This window comes from Erinaceus europaeus, chromosome 3 (assembly GCF_950295315.1).
Source record: "Erinaceus europaeus chromosome 3, mEriEur2.1, whole genome shotgun sequence".
In the NCBI taxonomy this organism is placed as follows: Eukaryota; Metazoa; Chordata; class Mammalia; order Eulipotyphla; family Erinaceidae; genus Erinaceus; species Erinaceus europaeus.
The window spans coordinates 146835553-146851147 of record NC_080164.1 but is presented as its reverse complement, the minus strand read 5'-3'; the positions used below and the strand labels follow the sequence as shown (position 1 = coordinate 146851147).

At 39.7% G+C, this 15595-nt stretch overlaps 1 protein-coding gene and 1 pseudogene across 9 annotated transcripts in view; one reads left to right on the top strand and one right to left on the bottom strand.

The window, feature by feature from the left end:
* FRYL (FRY like transcription coactivator) overlaps positions 1-15595 on the bottom strand; it is a 276795-nt gene that overhangs the window by 146244 nt on the left and 114956 nt on the right. The window lies entirely within an intron of this gene.
* Positions 11866-11954, top strand: LOC132537788 (small nucleolar RNA U3; annotated as a pseudogene).

Here is a 15595-nt window from a genome sequence, read left to right as displayed (position 1 = left end):
TTATAGTACCTCCTCTTCGTCTCTTCCCTCTCTCTCTCTCTCTCCATATATTTAATTCCTATGTATCCTTACTACATATTTGTTGGAATTTTCCAACAGAATCAAAAGTTTTGGTAAAGCTTACTTGTCTCTCCAAATGTCTGCACTATCTTCCCAAATTAAACTATTAAAATTAAAGTATTAGAAAAATGTCAGATTTTTATGAAAAAAAATTTGCTGAGACAGAGAGAGAGGGAGAGAGAGAGAACCACTAGCCATTTTATGTGGTGCCAGGGATGATCTGGATTAAACCCAGGGCCTCATTTATGGAAGGCATATGTTATGCCTACTGTTAAACCACCTCCCAACCCCCCATCAACAAATGTCTTGGTCAAATTAAAATGATTTCTTTCAATTAAAATACGCAGGAAGTACTTAATAATTTACTTGTTGAATTTATTAATGGCAGACAGACATTTGGTATTATTACTACTGAACACATTTGCAGGTTCTTTTTTTTTACTTTTATTTCAATGAGGGAGATACAGAGAGAAAGATAAAGACAGAAACAGAGAAACCAAAGTACTACTCTGGTGCTTGAGATTGAAACTGGGACTCTGGAACCTCAGGCATGAATGTCTTTTTGCATAACCATTATGCTATCTCCCCCACCAAAGTGTTTTCACAATAACTAGAATGCTAAACAGACAACTGAAGGAGGTTATCAAAAAAGAACTACTGAGTAGCATGAGAATATAAAGTTTAATATAGAGTTAGGTTAAACCATATCAAAATAAATAAAGATCCTAGGAATATACATTCATACATATATGTATACACACATGCATATATATGTCAGGAAAAATATTTGCAGCATAGAATAAACAAAGAGTTAATCACCCTTACCTCCACTCACAAAAACAATAAAGAAAAAAAAACTATACCTACAAACTAAAAACTGATTAAAAAAAAAAAACAGATACAAAAGACACAATAGCAAAAGCCAGTAAATACTAACATGTTTGACACCACTAGTATTTTTAGTGCAAATAAAATTTGGAAATATTGTCAGTCAACTGAGGTTTCACTATAATATTGTATTTCACTAGTTGGAGATATGTGACTTTTTTTTTTCTCACATTCTGTTGTTAATGAAAGGGGTGGTAACACTAAGCAGGATAAGAAAGCTAGTTTCCACCTAACTAGACTGTCACTTAACAGTTTAAGTCAAACATTTTAAATGTCAATAATGTTTCTGTGAACACTATTATGAAAAAACTTTGTGAGCATATTCAAAAATAAGAACAATTGTTGGGGAGAATACAGGTCCAAAAGATGACAGAGGACCTAGTGGGGGTTGTATTGTTATATGGAAAACTAGGAAATGTTATGCATGTACAAACATTAATATAAAACATTAATTCTCCAATAAAGAAACAAAAAAAGAAAGAAAATAAGAACAACTGTTAAAAGTGTACTTCTTAAGAGCACAATTCAGACAGTAATTACAAATTATAAAAATTCAATGTCATGGGGCCAGGTGGTGAAGCACCTGGTTAAGCACATACATTCCAGTGCCAGGTTCAAGCCCCTGGTCCCAACCTGCAGGGGGAAAGCTTCATGAGTGGAGAAGCAGGTCTGCAAGGTATCTCTCTGTCTCTCTCCCTCTCCTCTCTCAATTTCTCTCTGACTCTATCCAATAATAAATTTTAAAAAATATTATACTTAAAAAAAATCAATATCATATTAAACACCTTGAAGCATAAAATCCACTAAGTGCTAATAGGACAAAGCAAGATCCAAGCAATTAAAGAAATTAAAAGTCGAGAGTTGGACAGTAGTACAGCGAGTTAAGAGCACATGGCGCAAAGAGCAAGGACCAGCATAAGGATCCCAGTTCGAGCCACCGGCTCCCACTTGTAGGGGAGTCGCTTCACAAGTGGTGAAGCAGAGCTGCAGGTGTCTATCTTTCTCTCTCCCTGTCTTCCCTATCTCTCTCCATTTCTCTCTATCCTATCCAACAATGACGACATCAATAATAATAATAAAACAAGGGCAACAAAAGGGAATAAATGAATATTTTTAAAAATTTAAAAAGAGGGAGTAGCACAGCGGGTTAAGCGCAGGTGGCGCAAAGCACAAGGACCGGCATAAGGATCCCGGTTGGAACCCCGGCTCCCCACCTGCAGGGGAGTCGCTTCACAGGCGGTGAAGCAGGTCTGCAGGTGTCTATCTTTCTCTCCCCATCTTTTTAATAGATAGGCTACGTATTTGATATGCGGACTCTCTCAAAAGCCTAGACCAAGTAGATTAGAAGCTTCCAATAGCACAGCTATATACAAGATACTGGGTACTGTACAGCAAACCATAACAAAGGGACTTTTCAAAGTTAACCCAATTAACAAATAATGTGATGATAATATTAACTATTGATTGTCTTTTTGAACGCTAAGACAGCAGGAACCTCACATCTTCACTATAGAGCCCCTACTTCCCCCAGTCCTGGCACCCTTGGATAGGGCTCACTTTCCCGTATGCTTCTCCCAATCCATACCAAATAATATTGCATCCGCCGATCACAACCTAACCAAAGCAACGATTGCCATCTCAACATGCTTCACCTCAGAGTGTATCCAGAGACTTCACGTGTGGAATGACAACCCTTCAGCTTCATTACTCGGGTGAGACCTTTCCTTTTATAGTACACTCTAATTTCATCTCAGGTAGTTCACTTTCTAACAAAGTCCCATAACCTAGACATACACCAGTTTCTTTGAGAGAGAGCATATGTGCACACGTATCCATAAACTACTGCAAAATATATATCTGAAAGCAGGATTACACTAGAGTTTGCAGTGAGTACCTCCCTAACACTTCCTCTCCACTATTCCAATCTTGGGATCCATGATTGCTCAACAAATTGTTTGGCTTTGTATGTTAACTCTCTTTTCAATCACCAGGTTCCAGATGCCACCAGGATGCTGGCTAGGCTTCCCTGGATTGAAGACCCCACCAATGTGTCCTGGAGCTCAGCTTCCCCAGAGACACACCTTACTAGGGAAAGAGAGAGGCAGACTGGGAGTATGGACTGACCAGTCAACGCCCATGTTCAGCGGGGAAGCAATTACAGAAGCCAGACCCTCTACCTTCTGCAACCCTCAACGACCCTGGGTCCATGCTCCCAGAGGGCTAGAGAATGGGAAGGCTATCATGGGAGAGGGTGGGTTATGGGGATTGGGTGTTGGGAATTGTGTGGAGTTGTACCCCTCCTACCTTATGCTTTTGTTCACTAATCCTTTCTTAAATAAAAAATTTAAAAAAAAAAATTTAAAAAGAGGGAGTAGCACAGCGGGTTAAGCGCAGGTGGCGCAAAGCACAAGGACCGGCATAAGGATCCCGGTTGGAACCCCGGCTCCCCACCTGCAGGGGAGTCGCTTCACAGGCGGTGAAGCAGGTCTGCAGGTGTCTATCTTTCTCTCCCCATCTTCCCCTCCTCTCTCCGTTTCTCTCTGTCCTATCCAACAACGACGACAACAACAATAATAACTACAACAATAAAACAACAAGGGCAACAAAAGGGAATAAATAAATAAAAATATTTTTTTTAATTCTAAAAGAAATTAAAATTCAATTTGTCTATTCTTGCTAGTGAAGTGTAATTTAAAAATAAAATTGGTGTTTTGATGGTCTACTCTCTATATAGCACTGAACTTAACATGTTTGATAAAATAATAACTTTCATTTTTGTAGGATTTCTAAACCCTCTTATTAATTTTCTTTTTAACTTGAGCACCACTCAGGTCTATTTTCTGGTGGTGCAGGAGTGTTGTATGCTTTACATTGGGTTGTTCTAGTTCTCCCCCGCCAAGAGAATTGGATCAGTCCTGTTAGTTTCCCGGCCCGCTTGGCCCCACCCCTAGGGACCCTGCCAGAGTTCCAGGGTTCCTGAGTTCGAGAGTTAGAGTGCTTGCGCCGCCGCAAAGAGACAGCAGAGTTCTGTTTGGTGATTAGTTTGGTTTAGTTTATGAATCGTTGTTCCTGAATAAAGAAATACAGCTTCCCTGCCCAGTCGTATGTCTCTGGTCGTCTCTGTTACCCACCCGTGAAGCTAGCCCAGCCAGCTAGAGCCTCCGAATTTTAACAACAAATGGCGCCCACGTGGACATGACCTGCGCATCTCTCAGATAAGTAAAGACAATTTGGCTACCTATGCACTATGGCCTTCTCTTCTGCTTGTAAAGAGATCTCCAAAGGCCTCTGCTCTTTCTTCACAAGACTGTTTTGCTGTTTCTGGAACATTTATCTCTTGACCACTCTGTGGTTTCCACTCGCTCCGGCGAACTCAGAACAGCCAGCGGGAATAGCCAGCGGGAATAGCCAGCGGGCGGGAGGCGAGGCACGGAGCTGCTGTTTCCACTTGGTTAAACAGCCAGCCAGCCGGCTGCGCCCAGACAACCCCGCGCACCGCGCCCGCAGCCCCACAGCCCCACAGCCCGCAGGAGCCCGATGCCACCACGCAGGAGCCCGATGCCACCACGAAGGAGCCCGATGCCACCACACAGGAGCCCGATGCCAGCGCACAAGAACCCGATACCAACACGCTGGAGTCCGATGCCAACACGCAGGAGCCCGATGCCAACACGCAGGAGCCCGATGCCACCACGCAGGAGCCCGATGCCAGCAGGCAGGCCAGCCCACAGGAGCCGGCTCTCCACCGCATGGAGCAGGGCACTGGACGCGTGATCCCTCCACGCTGCTCGGCCACTGCGAGCAGGGCAGACATGGCAGGGCCATGGGGCAGGGCCGCGGCGGCCTATCATGGCTGCCACCCCTGGGCACCTAGGCCCACGCCTTCTACAATGCTGGCCTGCCTGCCCTCGTGCTATGAATTCTGGAATGATCCTGGACCTCCTGGACCCCCGGGCTCCCGAAACTGGGCACACGAGATCTCCAGCTGCCGGTCTGGTCTGAAGACGGACAAGCTGGAGTACGCAGAGATTTGTGCAGAGATCGCAACCTGCAATTCCTAAAAGTGAAGCTGCGTGGGAAGCCACCTCCGGATGGTGAACCCCCCCCCCCACAACTAAGACAGTACAGATTTAAATTTGTGTTTAAAATGACATGTCTTCGTAACAAAGGTTTCTCTCCTAGTGTATTAATGACCATGTTTATGTGTATGTTTAAAGTTTGGTAAACAGTAACTTTAAGGCTAAATTCTTACTAGTCAAAGTTAAATGAAAAAGGTTTTCAACGTAATTCTCATAAAGATAAAATTAACTTACATTTAAAGTCTAAGGTAAAAATTAGTTAACAATCAATATATTTTAACTAAGTTGGTCCAAACAAAAGGTTAAATAGACATGTTTGATAAAATAATAACTTTCATTTTTGTAGGATTTCTAAACCCTTTTATTAATTTTCTTTTTAACTTGAGCACCACTCAGGTCTATTTTCTGGTGGTGCAGGAGACTCAACCTGGAACTTCAAAGCCTCAGCCTCAGCCTCTTTGTATAACCATTATGCTATCAACCTGCACCCTTGACATAAAATGTTAATTCAGTCAAGGAGAAGAGAAATCTAGAAAGATACATGTATGCCATAAAGTGAGGATATGTTTGCACTTATTAGCTTTAGAAGCAAATCTCAATTTTCTTTTACTGTCCTTAAATATTACATTCTAAACAGTTGGGTCCTTTAAAATACATGATGATTCTCAACAATTGGGGTGTCCTAGGAGGGACTGTGTAAGGTGGCCAGATCTGCATTTAAAGGCTTCAGTGGAGTTTATGAAAGCTGCCAGCATCCCCAAGTGTAGGGAGGCTGAAAGGGGGGGGACACATGAACCTCAAAAGGTTGACGGCCATGTAAGTCTTCCCTCCCCACAAAAACATCCTGCATCTTCCCACTGGAGCCTGGCATTCCTTGAAAACATTGAACCGGCTCCAAGCTACATTCCCTGATACTATGGCCGGTCCTTTTATTATCTACATATCAGTCTTCTGCTTTGTCTTACAAATGACTAAAAGTCTCCTTCCTAATTCCCCATAGGGTATTGTTAATCCTACCAGTTGAACCCCTAGCAACAGTTGCTGGGGAGGTCCATACCATTCCCGGCCCCCTTTTCCTTTCTCCTCCCCTTTCCTAACCATATATTGTCAAGCCACTTCCATTTCTGTCTTATCTCTTCTATGTCCTGACCTGGGGGAGGGCAGGCATGCAGACAGGGAGGCTGATGCTGGCCATTGCGGTTTGCGCCACGTGGCTTAACCAGGTGTACTACCACCGGACTCTGGGGCACTCGGATGAATAAAGATTTGTATTGCTTTGCCACCACAAGCTTAGTTCCTAGGTCATCTCTCCCTCTCGCCATGCTAGACTGACACCCAACAAATCTTAAAGGATAAAGATTACTAGTTTGTATCGGAATCTTCTATGTGCACAAGCACACTATACATGTATATTTCTGTATACAGTCATATAACAGAAAGATAACCTAGCAGTGTACAATGCTTACTGCTATACTAATTGTATTACAAAGAATAAAAAATTGAAAGTTACTTGGAAAAGGTATGAGATAAACCAACCCTTAGGGTAAGAATGAAAAGTAAAAACTATATATGGCACTGGAACTTTGATGGTGGGTATGGTGAGTCTCATGCACGTATAGTAGTGAAAAACTATACCCCTGAAGTTCTACAATATTGTAAACCAATGATAAATCAACAACAAAAGTAAAAGCAAATTCAGTTTTAAAGTAAAAAAAAAAAAAAAAAAAAAGGCCAACTCTGTCCCTATGGGCCATCTTCAGTTATTCTGTGAATATCAAGAAAATTACTTTAAATTTGACACAGAAAGGCAAATGACCTAAAATAGCTAACAAAATATTAAAGAACAAAGTCAGAGGACTAGCACTGAATGATTTCAAGATTTACTTTAAAGTGGCAATAACCAAGACAGTGTGATACTGGTTAAAGAGTAGATAAATAGGTCAGGGAAGACAGAATAGAAAGCCCAGAAAGAGATTAAAATATAGTCTAAACTGTTCTTTGACAAAAGAGCAAAGGCAATTCAATGAAGGAAGATTTTTAATAGATGTTGCTGGAACAACTGACATTGATATGCTAAAAAAAAAGATCTTTAAGAAAATCTTTGAAAAGCATGTATGTAAAAGGACTGGTATACAAAATACAAAAAAGTTCTTTTTAATTCAACATTAATACTGATGGCCCAATTTTTGAAATATTCATTCAGATTATACTTAACACATGCTTACTACAGATATGTCAAATTTGCTTCTAGGTACTGAAAATTAAGTATTGTTATTCAGAGAAAAGGAAAGGATAGAGGGGAAAAATAGAGTGGACACACCCAATCTGGAGATAAGCGAATCATATATATATAGACCCCCCCATCAAAGAAGATACACAGATGTCAAGTAAGCATATGAAAAGATGTTCTGCATTATATGTCACCAGAGGAATGTAAATTCAAACAATGATGAGATACCATTATTGCACCTATTAGAACAGTCATAAATAATCCAACCAGTGACAACAACAAGTATTGATCAGAATGAAGAGCACTAGATAATCTTTCCTTCACTCTTAGTGAAGATGAAAAAGAATAGAGTTACTTTAGAAGACAGTCTGAGGTATCTTAGAAAACTACACATACTGTTACCATATGATCCACAGACTTTGCTTCTTGGTATTTAACCAACAAAGCTGAAAGCTGTCCACATAAAAACCTGCACACAGATGTTTAGAACAGCATTTTTTCCTATTCTTCCAAACTTGGAGGCAACCAAAATGTCCTTCAGTAGGGGAATGAATAAATAAACTGGAATACATCCAGACAAATATAATCCACTACACTAAGATGAAAGCAATTATAAGCCATGAAAAGACATGAGGAGAATGTAAATGCATGTCCCTGAGTAAAAAAGTCATAAAGATCACATATTGTGTGTTTTCCAAGTACAGACATTATGGAAAAGGCAAAATCATGGAGCTAGTAAGAATATGAATGGTTGACAAGAGTTGGGGGAATAAGGGATGAAATGGGGAAGGTTCAGGACTTTTTAGAGCCATGAAAGTACTCTATATGATCTCGGTTTTTGTTGTTGATTTTCCCCTTCCCTCCTACCTCAACCCCCTCTACCTGGTCTTGTAATGATAGTGAGAAGTCACATACATTTGTCCAAACCCATAGAATGTGAACAACAGCAGGAGTGAATCCTAACAAAAACAGTGAACTAAGACATGAAGTGTACCACACCAATATGAAATGTCAGTAATAAAAAAAAAACTGGGGCAGAAGAGCACAGCGGGAAAATGTGAACTTTTTGTGCTTTCTGGACAATTATTTCGTATTATGTGAAACTGCTCTCAAGATTAAAGTCTAATAGTTTTGAAAAAATACAAAAAGAAAGACATATTCTATTCCAGTCAGCTGAAACCCAAAGTACCTGGAAAGAGTCTAAACACTCAAGGCTTAAAACAATAATGTACCTGGATCAAGCTCAAAGAAGGTAAATAATGGTTTGTAAGTCAATTAAAAAGAAAACGTCGAAGACAAATCGGGTTATATGGTAGACAGACAGAAAGCAGAAACAAAGAAAGCAAATCCTTATTAGTAGTAATAAATGACAACTTCTAGAGAGGACAGTTAGTGTACGGCAGCCTAATTACCCAGAGGAAAACTGCACATTTGAAAGCAGCTATATCTGAAGAGGAAAAAAAGATGAGTCTGTGTGTTGTAGGCACTGAGATGAACAATATGAAGCATCTTTACCTGAGTGCACACTTGGCTTTAAGGCAACGCACAGCTCAGCTTTTTCTTTATGAAATGAAAACTTATACCAGACTGTTTCTGATGGAAATGAAACATTACTAATCAGTAATGTATCTTATTTCATCCTAATAACTATATTCTTATTTCAAGTGATAGTCTAAAAAAATGGCTCTTTTCCTTAAGTACCCTGATTTTGAAAATTTTCCAATTTTCACATAAATACAATGATCTTAGCTGATTTCAAGTGCATGGCCAACTGGTAAAATTCCTGGCAGGAACTAAAAACAACACTTCAAACTTTCCATTTATTTATGATGAGGAAATTCACTTCTAATTAAAGTTACTTGTCACATGAGAGTGGAATGTGAACGCAGGCCCTGAGTTTCTAAGAACTTTCACATCAGTGGGTTTATTTTCATCCAAATCACTGTATTTTTATATTATCTATTGTTCTGATTCTTTAAAGGTCTAAATTATTAAACTATTTGCTCAAAATAAATATACTCCAAAGTGAGCATTTTGATTGTATCTTCAAATTATTTTCATAAAGTAGACTAAAAAGAAAGACTTTGAATAGGTATTTATCTTTTATCTCTTCTTGTTCTTTTTAAATCTGTCATCCAGTTGGAATTTACTTGGAGTAATATGTAATAAAGGTGTTTGTTCTTTTATTATTTTTGTTTCATTTACAGAAACTCTGTGTTATTTTATTCACTATCAGAAACAAAATCAACACTCAAAACACCCTTTTTCTGGATTTTTTTTTTGTTCTTAGACCTAGATACCCTCCTCACCTACTCCCTACTTCACTTCCCACAATCCAAGTCTAATCTGTCAAAGTAAGGATTACAAAAGCTGAGTAAGGACAAGAGACCGACCGGCATACTTTAATGATGACTCTTTTGGTTACTACTAGGCCACCCCATCACCTGGGATTCCCACACAGACATGAAGAACCTAGACCTCTAATAGATCCCTCTCTGCATTGTCACTGGTCATCTCCATCAGGAACAACAGAATGGACCCCTTTGTGGGCCCCTATAGGATCTTACCCTCAACATGGATCAACAATGGTAGGGACTGCCCAATTCTCTGAAGGGAGGCTGGGTCCACAGAAAGTGAGCTCAAATCTACAGGAATGCAGAAGTTACACAGCCTCCTGCACTGAATATGGGCCCCAGATCAAATCAATGGGGTTTTTCAGTTAACAATATTTCTATACTTTTCCAATATTTAGGAGCTATTCTCTTCCCTGATCCAGCTTTCTGGTTGTATTTCCAACTCTAACACCATCTCCCCAGACAGCCCCAGACAATACCTTTGGCCTATGTACATGTTAGCTGTCAGGCTCAGGCAAAATATTCCTAAAACAGACCTACTAGCTTTTTCCAAAATGGAGACCCCAAATCTCATCTGCTATGTTTTTGCCTTTAGGTTCCTGATTAGTCAACAATTTGTTCTGCTTTATAATCTTTTTATTTTTTATTTATAAAGAGGACACACTGACAAAACCATAGGATAAGAGGGGTACAGCTTTGCACAATTCCCACCACCAGACCTCCATATACCAACCCCTCCCCTGATAGCTTTCCTACTCTTTAACCTTCTGGGAGTATGGACCCAAGATCATTGTGGGATGCAGAAGATTGAAGGTCTGGCTTCTGTAATTGCTTCCCCGCTGAACATGGGCGTTGACAGGTGGATCCATACTTCCAGCCTGTCTCTCTCTTTCCCTAGTGGGGAAGGTCTCTGGGGAAGCGAAGCTCCAAGGCACATTGGTGGGGTTGTCTGCCCAGGGAAGTCTGGTTGCATCCTGCTAGCATCTGGAACCTGGTGGCTGAAAAGAGAGTTAATATACAAAGCCAAACAAACTATTGTACAATTATGGGCTTAAAGGCTGGAATAGTGCAGGTGAGGCGTTGGGGGGGGGGGGTGTCCTCCATTTTGTAGATAGCTAGTAGGCATATTTTAGCTATATTTCAAAGCTTTATATCTTAATGTTTTTTCAGCCACCAAGTTGCAGATGCTACTATGACACCAACCTGACTTCACTGGGCAGATGACCTCACCAATGTATCCTGGAACCCTACCTCCCCAGAGCCCTGCCCCACCAGGGAAAAAGAAAGACAGGCTAAGAATATGGAAGACCTGCCAATGCCCATGTTCAGCAGAGAAGCAATTACAGAAGTCAGACCTTCCACCTTCTGCACCCCATAATGATCCTGGGTCCATGCTCCCACAGGGATAAAGAATAGGAAAGCTTTCAAGGGAGGGAGTGGGATAAGGAGTTCTGGTGGTGGGAACTGTACCCCTTACCCTATGGTCTTGATATTTTTTCATTTTATGAATAAGTTAAAAACCTATTCTGTATACTGGAATTGGCATGTTGCACCAAAGTAAAAGACTCTGGGATTTGGGGGAGGGGGGAGAGAACACAGGTCCAAAAAGGATGACAGGATCTAGTGGAGGTTGTATCGTTATATGGAAAACTGGGAAATGTTATGCATGTACAAACTGTTGTATTTACTGTTGAATGTAAAACATTAATTCCCCAATAAAGAAAAAAAAAAGGGAAAAAAATCTATTCTGTATGAGTGAAACAATTTTCCGTTAGCATTCAGTACAACTCTTTTTTTTTCCTTTTGATTGAATTTCAATGGACAGAAAATTTAAGATTTCTGCTTGTTCTTTGGACATCTGTTTCTAAAATGTTTATTTATCCTAGTCCAAACTATGCTCATTGAAAAGTTTCTAAACATAGAAATCCTATGATATTTTTGGAACATTTCCAATGTTTTTTTAACTTGAAGTCAACTTAAAAAAAAACCACTTATTACAAAGCTCAGGAAAAATAAGCAATCATCTAAATAATCCATTATTCACTTAGCTGCCTGAGGTTATTTGCTTGTTCTCTAGTGAACTGAACCTCAGATGCTCAGATAAACAATTCTGAAAATGAGAAATAATGTGGCTTCTTTAAGATGTGCATGAAACTAGGAGTCTGAAGACTTGGCTACTAAGTGTCACAATAATCTTGGTCAAATAATTTAACCTTTATAAACTTTCGATTCTCCTCTAGAAAATGAGTATGCTAAGACTGTACTTTCAGGGATCATTTCTATAGCATGTTACTAGAAAATGAACATGTTGAGTTAAACACCTCAATCATGAGTACTTGTGAAAAGCAACAAGAAAAATGTTTACATTTTTGTTCTCCAGTCTTCTAGCCATAAAATTATTTGCTGTCCATGTAAATGTTACTGTGACAAACATTTGTCCTCTAGGTGACATAACCTGGTGATCAGCACAGAAGTGTCCTGAAGGGAAAATTTAAACACCAAAATCACCCAGCAAACACATTAGACCCAGGGCCTGGGTGAGGTAGCAGCTGCATACGGACATTTAGCCATCTTCTTTGACTTATAAGATGCTGAACTAAATCTAAATGCTTGGGCTGAGTCCTTTCAATACCCGAAGCTGATTGTGGGGAAAGACAAGGAGAAGAGGGCCTTCACTTCATCTGAATATCTAAATTGGGAGCTCACTGAGGCTGAGGCTGCTTCCCTACCATCACTCTTAGGATTAAGCTTTAAAATACTGTATCTGCATAGCATACATTTAAGTAACAGGCAAAGAAATATGACTACACATTTACTGGTACCCAGCAGGCGAGACAAAGCCAAACACCAGAAGTAAATATCATTAGCCATTTTCAAAACACCAACCTATTTTAATTAAAAGCAATAATACTGTAAATCATTATGTTCTCAATAAAGTGATTAAAAGAGACTCAGGGCCTGGGAGGTGGTTAAACTATGGAGCACATGCTTTGTATACATGTGGCTCTAGGACAGACCCTTGTGCTTGACTAAAAACAGCAAAGACAACATCAGAAACAGCAGAATGATGTTCTTTTCTCTTCTCTTTCCCATAAAAAATTAAAAACGGGCCAGGTGGGGGCACACCTGGCTGAGCAAAGGTCACCATGAGCAAGGACCCAGATTCAAGGCCTCGGTCCCTACCTGTAAGGAAGAAGCTTCATAAGCAGTGACGCAAGGCTGCAGCTATCTCTCTGTCTCTTTTCCTCTCTAACCCTAATCTCGAATGTTTTTTTTTTTTTTTAAGATAAATGCATTAAAAGTAATATAATGCTGATGGCAGAAAATACAAAATATTCAGAGAACTCTTACAATTCAACTGGAGAGAGACAATAGGGGGGACAAAAAAAACAGGAAAAGGTGCCATTAAGAGATGCACCTAAGAATCAATCTTTTTTTTTTTTTTTGGTTGCTTCCAGGGTTATCACTGGGGCTCAGTGTCAGCACTATGAATCCACTGCTCCTGGAGGCTATTTTTTCCCAGTTTTGTTGCCCTTGTTGTAGTTGGTTGTAGTTGTTATTGTTGTTATAGCTGTTGTTATTGTTGGATAGGACAGAGAGAAATGGAGAGGGGAGGGGAAGACAGAGGGGGAGAAAAGATAGACACCTGCAGACCTGCTTTACCACTTGCGAAGCAACCCCCCTGCTGGTGGGGAGCTGGGGGCTGGAACCCAGATCCTTACACGGGTCCTTGTGCTTTGCACCATGTGCCCTTAACCCGCTGCACTACCACCCAGCCCCCAAGAATCAATCTTTTTGACACAAGTAATATTTAGACTTGGTCACACTCAGGAAATACTGGGCCAAGTTAAACCAGCAGCAAACTTTCATTTTATATATATTACAATGCAAATATTCAGGATTGTTGGCAAAATCCAGGGAAATGCTTAGCATGTTGCTGGTGAAAAAAAAAAAAGTAGTTTCCACCCAAATATAGTCCAGCAGACTGAACAACAAGGTGAAAATTCTGGTCCCTATAGCAGATCACAGAACATACATTTTCTTAATCCCAGTACTCTCCACACAATCACTTCTTTTTAAATTTCTATCATAGCCTCAGTTTGTATGACCTATCCCTCAAGGAGAGCAAAGGATAGTCTGCCAGCTCAAGCATTAACGTTCACTTGGCATATTTCTCATTATAAATTAGTGAATTGGCAAACATAAGAACTTGTCTCTGTCAGCCTGTTTATTACTACTCCACATCTGAAAAAGATTTCATATCTACTCTCAGCATCCTGGCAAAATCAAATTTTCTGATCTGCTCCAGGTTTTCATTGGCCTTCTTTGGCAATTTCTTAAATCAAAATCCTTGGAGTGGGACCTAGGCATCTGTATATATTTTTTAAACTCACTAGCATGACTCTAATGTGCAGCCAGTACTGAAAACCACTGTTTTACACTGTTCTTAAGTGGGACTATTGGTTCTACATAATAATGTTATTTAAAACTAAATTTTATCTTGAAAAAGTTTCAAACAATATCATAAAAATGAGACTTATACCAGAGATAGTCTCCATCAAGCAATTCAGAAGGAGTTAAATAAATGTAGGTCAGGGGAAAGCTCTAGGAAGCAAATTAAATGAACAATAAATTTAAACCCCTTATTTAAAAAAAAAAAAAGTTGTGAGACAAGTCAGCAGAATGTAACTAATAGCTCACTTGGACAGTGTACTTGCTTTATCACACGTGTCCCAGGTTTGAGGAGAGGCCCCCACTATACTAAAGGAAGCTGTTCTCTCTTTAAATGGGGGGGGGGGGAGTTGGTCTGAAGCACTAAAGTCCCAGTGATAACCAAGAAAAGCTTAACACTCCCTAGTTTATACTAGAGATCATGATGAACTGATTTTTCTGTCTGGATTTCAGTCATTGCATTTTACTCAATATTATGCTCCAAATGATGTATTATCTTGGTAGCCTATTAATCTGCTTTGTACTATTTGTGACATCAAAAAGTGAGATTTCAATGATCTAAACTTTAAAACCATCATTCATTTCTTCCCTGTACATCATATTCCATAACTAGTCAACTAAATTCTATCTATACTAAAAGAAATTTCCCCTTTTTTTCTGCATAGCTGAATTTAAGTTCAGATTTTAATAATATTCTATGTAGACTACTGAAACAATCTCCCTTCATAGTATTCCTGTCTCTTAGCAGATGCATAAAGTAACAACTTCACATAGCAAAGTGACTTACTATAGTCATTTAGAAATATACTCGGACTTCTATAAACATATAGTCATACCAGGTTCTGTAGATCAAACCATGACAATACACTACTTATATGCTCTGTATGAAGGAAGGAAGGAAGGAAGGAAGGAAGGAAGGAAGGAAGGAAGGAAGGAAGGAATAGAAGGAGGGAAAGAAAAAGTACAGCTAGCTTTAACCTCCAAGAGAATTACCAAGGCTATTTTATTGGAATCATCATTTTTGTATTTCAATAGTCCTTCTACAAGAAGAATGACTCATTCACATACTGCTGCAAATTTTTTAGAAGACTTTTTCCCTATTTGCTTTTTTTAAAGGTTATTGTTAAGGGTAGTTTCAGGTTCACAGCAAAATTGAGAGGAAGGACAGATATCCCACATATCCCCTGCTCATAACCTCCCCGTTAACAGCACTCCCAACCAAAAGGGCACACCTTGGTGTCGTTTTTAAATGTTTTATTAGTGAATTAATAGTGGTTCACAATATTACAATGGTACAAGATATAGTTCTGCACCACATCTACCACCAAATATTGATGACAGCTGATGAGTCTCCATTGATAGTTCATTATCAGCCAGAGTGCATTGTTCATGCTGGGGTTCACTATGTACTGCACATTGTCCAGATCTGGATAAATTGTCCCCTCAATATAATTTCATACAGGATAGCTTCACTGCCCTAAGATTCCTCTTTGTTGTTCTGTCCCTCTCTCCTCCAAGCTCTGGCAAACACT